Raw genomic sequence first — 10,507 nt, 5'->3', positions numbered from 1 at the left:
ATAATGTTTGACAAGTACGCGCTACTGCTTACACATTTTGTAGTCCTAATAGATTACTACGAGTGTACGAAATTTGCAGTAAATCCGCGTTCCAAACGTCGTGGCCTCCCCTTGTAAGTCTATGTGTCACATCTGTATTTTCGGACATGTCTCACAGTCAAGAAACCAGTTTGACCCAGCAGCCACTATGAATTAAGACACAAGGGGATTAAAGACACTAGCTGCCAGTGGGCATTATTTGTATAAATGGAGCAACTTAACGCTATCATCAATAAATCCTAAAACACGACAACCGGAAAAATCGCATTTTCATCTGCGGATTTTTTGAAAATATTGGTACCGTACGTATGTATGCAGCTGTAGGTCGAGCACATCTGCACTTGCTGGCAGGCGTATCAGAAGTAGTACACCAAATAATCAACCTGTTGTGTCCAATTTAATTCGCGCCTCTAGATTTCGCTCCAAACAGATTTGCAAAGCACGTAGCTATCGTGTCTTTCCGAGCTGTTCGTGTCATCGACTTCAATGAATTGCACTCACGTATTGACGTGTGCCGTATCACAAATGGTGCCGCCGGCCGTTGTGGCCAAGAGGTTCTAGGCGCTTCAGTCTGGAACCGCGCGACCGCTACGGTCGCAAGTTCGAATCCTGCCTCGGGTATGGATGTGTGTGACGTCCTTAGATTAGTTAGGTTTAAGTAGTTCTAAGTTCTAGGGAACTGATGAGCTCGGATGTTAAGTACCATAGTGCCCATTTGAACCATTTGAACAAATGGTGCCCACATTGATGTAAATTAGAACTTGGAGAAATGCTCTATCCACTAATATGTTTCTGTCTTCTGCATGTGGTGTGGTTCTGCAATAACGAATATCCCCGTCCATTGATCTAAACTGGTGTTCGTATGACCTTTGGCCTGGCTTTGTCAGCAGAAGTCTGAGACACTGGGAGATACGTGCCGCTGCTGCTCTGCTGTTGTGAGGAGAGCGTGATGAATGTCCGCAGCCTGCCCGCCCCCTGGTGCGGCACCTGTCCTCAGTGGTGCCAACTGTGCCCGGAAAAACCCGACCAGACGGCGCCGCTTTAAAAATAACGGTTGTCGGCACTGCGCTCCGCCTTGTCTTGTCGCGGGTGGGACAGAGGGAGCCACAGGCCTACCAGCAACTGCATCTGCTCTACAGGTGGGAATTCACACCAAAAATATGGAGAACCGAAGCTTCCCAGTTGATCACGCATGGGGAAACTTCGTGCCGATTTTGTCGGATGAGTCTTGCTGCACACTGTTTTCAACTTCTGGCCGGGTTATGTCGTGATTTGGCCAGCAATATCGTGATATTCCATCTCTGCAAGTTCGCTCTACTGCCACGGACTGCGTAACCATTTTGACTGTTTCAAAAATGGTTCAAATGGCTCTAAGCACTAAGGGACTTAACATCTGAGGTCATCAGTCCCCTAGACTTAGAACTACTTAAACCTAACTAACCTGAGGACATCACACACATCCATGCCCGAGGTAGGATTCGAACCTGCGACCGTAGCAGTTGCGCTGTTCCGGACAGAAGCGGCTAGAACCGCTCGGCCACCATGCCCGGCTTGACTGTTTCAAAGCTTGTTCCCCAGTGGTGATGCTCTGTTCCAACACAACAGTTCACAGAGTTACAATCGTCTACGGCTGGTTTTGTGGACATGAGGGGAACTGTGACACCACAGTCAGAAGATCTCAATATTATTGAGCCTTTGTGGTCTACTTCATCATCGTAACCTGAACTACCACTATTTTGCAGGAGGTATGGTATAAGATTCCGTCGAAAACCATACAGGACCTGTATTTATCCATTCAGAGACCACAGGAAGCTGTTCTGAATGCCAACGGTTTTTGTACACCGTATTAAGAGTAATAATGTGTTGTGTTTTTGGAGTTTTCAAATTTCTGTCCGCCCCATGTATTTCACCACCTCAGGATGTTAGATTCGTTTCTGTGCAAATCCGCTGTCTAGCATACGTGCTGGCTTTGATTAGTCAGAAGTAGGGATGGGGGATGCGCTCTTGAACTAATTCATAGAGTTTAATCTTTCAAAGGAGTGAACAATCAGTGAGTCAGAAAAAAAGAACGGTAGCTCCAAACGTTTCCCACGGCAGAGAGAGAGAGAGAGAGAGAGAGAGAGAGAGAGAGAGAGAGACGGAGCATATCAGCAGCGCCTCTGCTGGTCACAGCACAGCGTACGCCACACAACACAGCCAGCGCCGGCCTCTGCCCTGCTTCTACCTTGGCTGCCTGCATTGTGCAGTGCCCCATTGGATTTTGTGTTTCACATATGCCGTGCCGTCCCTGTGCGTCGTCTGCCGCGCGCAGTGTCTGGCGCAGCTTAACTTCGCATCGCACTCTGTCGGCGATCGTTTCAGTCGCACGTCCTGCCCTCTGGGCAGTTGACGCGAGCAACAGGACAGAGAGCCACCTAGCGGATAACATAGGAACTACTTGCAACAACCTGCTCGCAAGGGAACAGACGATTTGTTTAGGAGCGGGTGAGTTCACCCTTCCCCCCACCCTCGGAACTCGCCCGCTCAACGCTCACCCCACCGTCTCGACTCTAGCCAGAGCGTTGAGCAAAGCGACTCAGGTGTCACTCTGGTCTCTGCGGTCTCAGCTCACGCAGTAATACAGCTCGCGGCACGACCTGCTCGACTCAGCGCCTCTGCATCAGAGTTCGTCCCTACTGGATATTGTTCTTCGTAGTAATACCGCTATGTATATTACATTATTATGTTATGTATACATCAATTGTTTTTATTTTATTTTTATTTGTTTAAACTGATTTGATTAGGTTCCTGATGACTTCTCTTACTATAGGATTTTTATTATGGACACTCGAATTTACGCTTTAATTACGAGCAAACCGATAAACGTATCGCAAAATGTGATACACCAATATTTTCCTTGTTTTATTCTGCGTAAGGCTATATGCAGCACTTTCGTTTTACAGTCAAATTTATATTTTTTTTCTTATTCTGTTACGGATTTTGCGATTTTAGGCGTCTTCGGAAGGAAACGTTCACTTTAAAAATATATGGCTTGCGATGAATTTGTATGAGGTTAATGAAATTTTAATACATTATAGCCAAATATATTGTTAATGTAAATCTCAAGTTACAACATTTTCCGATCACCCAAAAAACCACGATAGTGCAAAATAAATCAATAATCAAAAACTTTGTCATATCGTGGAAATTTCAATAAACAATACAAAATTCTTACTCATTATCTGTGTTACTTCAAAATAGGATCAAATAAGATCAAAATACAGGTATAGTACTGGAATAAACCAAGTTTAAAGGGCAATGTGCCTTCCATTTATTTTCTATTGTAAATGAGTGGTGAGTCATGAAAAAGAGCTAATTCATTTCAGGGAGTGAACAGTTCTGATCCAATCTCTGAAAAGAACAGTTTTGCCCATCTCTAGTCAGAAGTGATCGACCAAACTGCTCTATTTCGACATGATACAGTGTCGAACCCCATTCCGAAACCTAGACGGAACCTAAAACTTCACGTTCATCTACAGTGAGGTCGGAAATTCCCGTTACAAACTTCTAGGACATGGAGAGGGTAGTGAGTACACAACATTTTGAATAGGAACCCATGTCCGGAAACGTATCGTTTCCGTTCTACGACAGTTTCAATGCAGATGATTATCTCATCCACACCCACGTGAGGAATGTACTTAGGCGTCAACAGTACAATTGTTGCAATCAATTTGAAAATACTGAGCCGGCCGCGGTGGCCGTGCGGTGCTAGGCGCTGCAGTCCGGAACCGCGGGGCTGCTACGGTCGCAGGTTCGAATCCGGCCTCGGGCATGGATGTGTGTGATGTCCTTAGGTTAGTTAGGTTTAAGTAGTTCTATGTTCTAGGGGACTGATGACCTAAGATGTTAAGTCCCATAGTGCTCAGAGCCATTTGAACGATTTTTTTAAAATACTGACTCGCTCCGTTATTACTTACGTATTTGCATTATAAATTACACCTTATGGTTTACATTAGTCGACAACAACAAGTACCCAGTATCTACGGCACCAGCCGCAATGTACCGATGCATTACAACAGCGGCTCGATGTGGCGACCACCATAGTCGTTACACACATTGTACTTCCGACGCATGTCCTGGTACACTCTCTCCATCCTATCTGGTGTCTCTTCAATGTCTTGTGCAGCGGCCAGAACTCGTGCTAGCGGATCTTCCTAAGTCTCTACAGGTGTCTCATAAATTAGGCTCTTCATACGACCCCATAAGTAGTAGTCCATAGGGGTTAAACCCGGCGGTCGTGGCGGCCACTCGGTTGGACCACCACGGCCTGTTCATCTTTCACCATACCGTCTGTTGAGATGTATCCGGACAACCAGTAAAAAATGAGGTGGTGCTCCATCATGCTGAAACCACATTTCCTGACGGACATTCAATAGCACAGCTTCCATTACGTGTCGTAGGAAGACTAAGAATGCCGGACCCGTGAGCTTGGATGGAAGGAGGTATGGTCTAATCACATGACCGTCCAGAATACCTGTCCACACGTTAATTCCAAACCTGTCTTGAAATCCCTGAACATGCGCGGCATGAGGGTTTTCGTCCGCCCAGACAGGGCTATTTCGAGCATTCAGAACACAATCCCTTGTGAACCTACATTCATCTGTGAAGAAAACTCGATGCGGAAACAGGGGCGCGTCGATGCAACTGTGCAGGAACCGTGTGCAGAAGGCAACGCGTTGTGGAAAGTCTGCTGGACCCATAGCGTGTACCCTTTGTAAGTGGTTACGGATGTAATTATTGCTCATGCAGGACGTCCAAGACGGTACCGTGACTAACAGCCACTGCACGCGCAATTGTTCGCGAACTCGTTGACGGGCTGTCTTCAATGCGACGCAGCACACCACCTTCAAATTCGGGAATGCGGCGTCGCCGTGGAGCACCAATGACCTGCCTCCTCGCGGTGAAGGTACCCGTTTCTCGTAGCCGTTTTGTAACTTGGGCAAACAGTTTGTGCGACGGAGTGTGACTGTGGAAAACGTTCGTGATACAGCCGACTAGCAGCTCTTCCGTTACCTCCAGCTTCGCCGTACACAAGGAGCACGTCTGTTTATTCCGCTAAAGTGTACTGCACCATGTTTCCTCTATCGGTGATGCACACGTATTGACCCCGTCTCACAGCAAGGTGGACAATAAGTGACATCTGGGGATCGTTTGCCGTAGTACACGTCATCGTGTCTACCGTGTTGCATACCAGGACAGGGAACTCTGGGATGTTTCTCTTGCCATAAGCAGACGTTGACGAGGTACACACCTGAATTGAAACTGTCGTAGAACGGAAACTATAGCATTCCGGACATGGGTTCCTATTCAAAATGTTGTGTACTCACTACCCTCTACATGTTCTAGAAGTTCGTAACGGGAATTTCCGACCACCCTGTATTTTTTTCCATGGTGCTGTGTATGAATTACGCAAACTGTGTTTCACAGGAGTGTTTTTACCTGAAACAGTGCTGAATCTGTTTGGGAAGAAAAGCCGTAATGTCTGATCTTAGAACACACACAGGGATTCTACTATCAACTATATTGGTCTATAATTCAGTTCACCTCATCAACAGGTGACGCGAATTATTTTCGTGTTGCAGAAGACTATTCACTGTGCAAGCGAATCTCTAAAAAATGAGCTAGGAAAGGAGCTAATTCTCAAAACGTTACGCTATCTTTCTTCCCATCTCATCAAGGCGTCTACAACACCTCCAGGACAACCCAATTCGGCCAATACAACTACATCTCAACTATGCAGAGAGAATATTAGTCTTCAAAATTCACCCTGGTGCGTGTCCCATTCTTAGGATCGCCCTTTTAATTCAATTTATTTATCAGGCTTTGTTGAACGTTGTACGCCAAAGCTACTCGGCCATCCAGTGAATCAGTACGTAGTTTACAGAATGCAGATTAGAAAATTAATAAACAAAGAATTTAAAGAATTACTAAAACACGAAACTGCAGAGTATACGAATAAATAAACCCTGACACTTACAGATAAAAGTTGTCAAGTATTGCGAGGAAGTCTCTTCAGAACGAAAGGGCTGAGCCACAAGGAAACCTTTCGAGTTGGATTTGAATACTTGGGGTCTGTCACTCCTTTTTTCAGTTCTGCTCGAAGCAGATTGAAAAAGTAACTTTCAAAGTACTGCACAGCTTCTCGTACAATATTTAGGGATGGGTTACACAAAAGCATACCTATTTTCTGTCTAAGAATGAATACTGCAGTTTCTTCTGAATGGGCCAGTATTGCCAATACCACATCCCACGATATATGTACAAAGCTGGTAGAGAGAGAACTCCGAGACACCTGACCAGCGGTCTGCACGAAGCTCGTGAACTGACAACGCAGTACAGTCTGAGTACCCGTATTTGGGTTAAGAATAGTTTTGGTGAGTGCTTGGAGTTGCCCCGAAAAACTGTAATACCATACGACACAGTAATGATGGAAGTAAGTACTGTTAAAAAGGTCTTCGCGTTTCAGTGTTGGCCTTGGCCTTGGAGATCATTCTTACAGTGAATAAAGCAGCACTCAGTTTCGGCACAAGGTCCTGCACGTGCTACTTCCAAGGACGCCTGCCCTCAGTACTAAGGATATTAAATGTTCGCCTTCAGTGACTGACTACCTTCGGACAGTAAAATTTTGTTTTTAGAAGAGTTTCGTTTCAGGAGCTGTATGCACTGCGTTTCGTTACGGTGAAGCGTTAATCTGTTCTCTGAAGGAGACTATCCTGTCAGCTACATCCCTATAAAGGTATGCAAATATTTTAATATGTTATTCTATAACTAAAACTAAACAAACAAGTTCATATAAACATAGGTCCGCAAATGTTTAGTTACGGAGTTACGGCTAATAAAAGATTTAGCATGAAATTTAGCAACTTCGTTAACATGAAGCCATCGCGAAACTGTACGAGGTTAAAGTAAAGCATGATTTCCATTTATGTTGCTGTTATCGGTCTGGTGAATCTAATAAAACATGTCCCAGACGTATATCTGCAGTAGTTTTCAAGAACATCCAGAGAAGCAAAGATTATTACAGAAGTAAATTTGTTTCTTTCCATGAAGGATGTAGAAACGTTTATGTCACTGTTGTTTCAGTCTTTCTTGACCTTGAAATGATTTAGTTTTCTGTGTTGTTCCGTGAAAGAACATAATAACAGTGTATTCAAGTGAAACCACATAGTAAAAATGGCTCTGAGCACTATGGGACTCAACATCTTAGGTCATAAGTCCCCTAGAACTTCGAACTACTTAAACCTAACTAACCTAAGGACATCACACACACCCATGCCCGAGGCAGGATTCGAACCTGCGACCGTAGCAGCCCCGCGGTTCCGGACTGCAGCGCCAGAACCGCACGGCCACTGCGGCCGGCAAACCACATAGTAACTGTCGTAGTTTGTAGATTATTTATGAAATAGCGATGCCTTTCAAATTTACGACAGAAATACGCCGATATGATTTTTATTTGTGGCAAATGTGATGGTAATGCTACGGCTGCAGTTAACGAATATCGCATACGTTATCCATCTCTGAGGATTCCGAATGCACGAACCATTAGCGGAGTATTTAGAATGTTAGGGGACACAGGTTCTCTACCCAGCGTTCATAATCAGTACGAGCGCTCGATACGTGAAGGCGATGATGAGGATATTATGGATGCTGTTCAACATAGTGTACCACTACACGACGTATTTCTCAACGATTAGGCATTTCTCAGCCTAAGGTATGGCATACACTGAAGTACTGTACAATAATCTCCATCCTTTCCATAAACAAGACGTGCATCATTTACATCCGGGAGATCCTGACCTTCGCTTGGAGTTGTGCAACTGGTTAATGGTATAAAAAATTTACATAATGAGCACGTATGGTCTGAACCAAACCCACATTTAGCGTAAATATGTGGTGTGGTATAATGAACAAACACTTTATTGGACCATTATTTTCCCAGGACGTCTAACTGGCGACACGTTATTACAATTCCTTCAAGAAGAAATGTCCTGCTTGCTCGAAGATGTTCCACTTGCTACGGGATTGCAAATGTATTTTTAACATGACCGCGCGCCTCCACATTTCACCAATGCCGTTACTACACATTTAAATGAACTTTTTTTCCGGTAATGGATTGGTCGTGGTGCTATACGTTTGTGGTCACCCAGTTCGCCCGATTTAACACCAATGGATTTTTGTGTACGGGGTATGGATGAAACCCAATTTGTAAGGACAAAATGAATACAAGTGAGGCATTAGTTGCTCGCATTATGAATGCAATAGACGAAATTAAGAACAACCTTGTGAAACTGAAACGAGCAACAAAATCTGTTCATACCCGTGCAACTAAATGCATCGAACTCGGTGGAGACATTTTTGAATCTTTATTGTGAATGTATTATGAAATTCTATGCACACCGTACAACTTCTTTAACACTGATCTTTTTTTCGGTTTAACATAAATTCACGTGTGCAATAGTATTAGTAAATGCAGATTATCTGACACATTCAGACAGTTTCAGTTAACGTTATTATCATCATTTTTCCAAAATTAAATTTCCTACAGCTTCTGTCGAAAACTTTGTGCTATTGTCTGTAATTTAAAAAACAAATTGGTCAAGTAGTTAACAAATTAAAAATTTTATGAAATTACGTCTTTGCTTGTCTGGATGTTCTGCAGATACGCCGCGTCTGCGACATGTGTTATTAGATTCACCAGATGAGTAACAACAAAATAAATGGATATCTTGCTTTACTTTCACCTATTACGGTTTTGCGGTGGCTTCATATTAGCGAAGTTGCTAAATTTCAGGCAAAATCTTTTATGAGCCATAACTCCACAACTAAACATTTGCGGACCTATGTTAATCTGAACTTTTTTCTTTAGTTTTACTTGTAGGATAACATATTAAAGTATTTGCTTATCTTCATGAATCACCCTTACATAAAAGGCAAATGTCCTGACTCACTCATCATCGCCTAGCACAAAGTGCTGAGGACAGAAACTTGAAATTTGGAGAGAGTATTGATTTTCTACTTTAGGCATCGTTTAAGAATGGATTGTTCGAAATTTTACTCCTAATAGTGTGTAACACGGGATGAACAGCTTTTTGAAAGCATGCCTTTTTCAAGGTAACTTTGAAGCTAGTACTGCGAAAATTGATATTTGGTTTCTCACTCAGGAATTAAAAAACACGTGTTTCAGCATTTTTTAAGATTCAACCACTAAGGGGCTAAAATAGTGGATGAAAGATTTTTTAAATAAATCATTATTACTGAATTACTAACGCATTTTTAAACCTGCATCTATGAAACTGGTATTTGATATCTTGGTTAAAAAAAAAGTCACGTGCTTCATTGTTTCCGAAAATTCAGCCATCTAAAGGAGTGAAATATGGAACGGAAAGTTTGTTTAAATTATTCATTATAAAATCATTTTCAAAGCTAATCTATAAAAATTTGTATTTGGTTTCTCCGTCAGAAATGAAACATACATGTTTTGACTGTTGGAAATTAATCCCATACGGGGGCGAAATAAGGGATGAAAATTTTTTTAGGAAATACGTCGTGAAGCCAAAAAATTTGTAAACCTAAATCTATGAAAAATGATATTTCACTTGTCGGTGAAATGTGTGTTCAAAGTTCCTATGGAAATATCACAGGAATGCCAAAGGAACCTTTGACTCCAGCTGCCAAAACCGCTTTTTGGTCAGAAGTAAATTCAGGAAAAAACATGCTTATATGGCCTTAGTTAGCAGAGAAAGCTTAGAAGATGTTGCAATTTGTAAACAATATAAAAATATGAACAAAGAAAAACAAAACGAAAAAGAAGAAAGTTTATGCAGACAAAGTCCGCGCGAGCGAAGCAGTGGGCGCTAGGTTAGTTATTTACATCACGTTCCACGTATTTTACAACAACAATTGTATCATTTGCAAAGACAAATTGTTGTGCACTCTGTCGTGTTTAGTGGCAAATCATAGCTATAGACTGCCGAAAAAGAAAATGCAACTCCCAAGGACAGTGTTCAGAGGCACAAGTGGCGAGGGGCTGAAGAGCTGGTGATTAGTTTGACACAGCCATCGGCGATCAGTTGGCGCTCACGAGTCCTGTGTGTGGAGCCCCTTGTTTTGACCCTGCAGGCAGCAACGGTGCTGAGTTTAGAACTCAGCAGTGTTGGGAACATTCATTCAGCCATTTCTGCGGAGCGGTATTATGGGGGTGCGGGCAGCTGGATGTACTGTATATGTCGACAAATTGCTGCACATGTCGGGCATAGCGTCTCGGCGATGCGTCAATGCTTTCCAAAGGGATCCTCGGAACATTCTCATATCTGTAAACCAGATTCTGAGCGTTTGTGTGGTAAAGGCGCACGTCGAGATCGATGCATTGTGCGAGCATCGGTGGCCGACGGGGACGAAACCCAGACATGTAGCACCTGCTCTGGTATCA

Source organism: Schistocerca cancellata, chromosome 12, assembly GCF_023864275.1.
Source record: "Schistocerca cancellata isolate TAMUIC-IGC-003103 chromosome 12, iqSchCanc2.1, whole genome shotgun sequence".
Classification (NCBI taxonomy): Eukaryota; Metazoa; Arthropoda; class Insecta; order Orthoptera; family Acrididae; genus Schistocerca; species Schistocerca cancellata.
Note: the sequence above shows the minus strand (reverse complement) of the source record.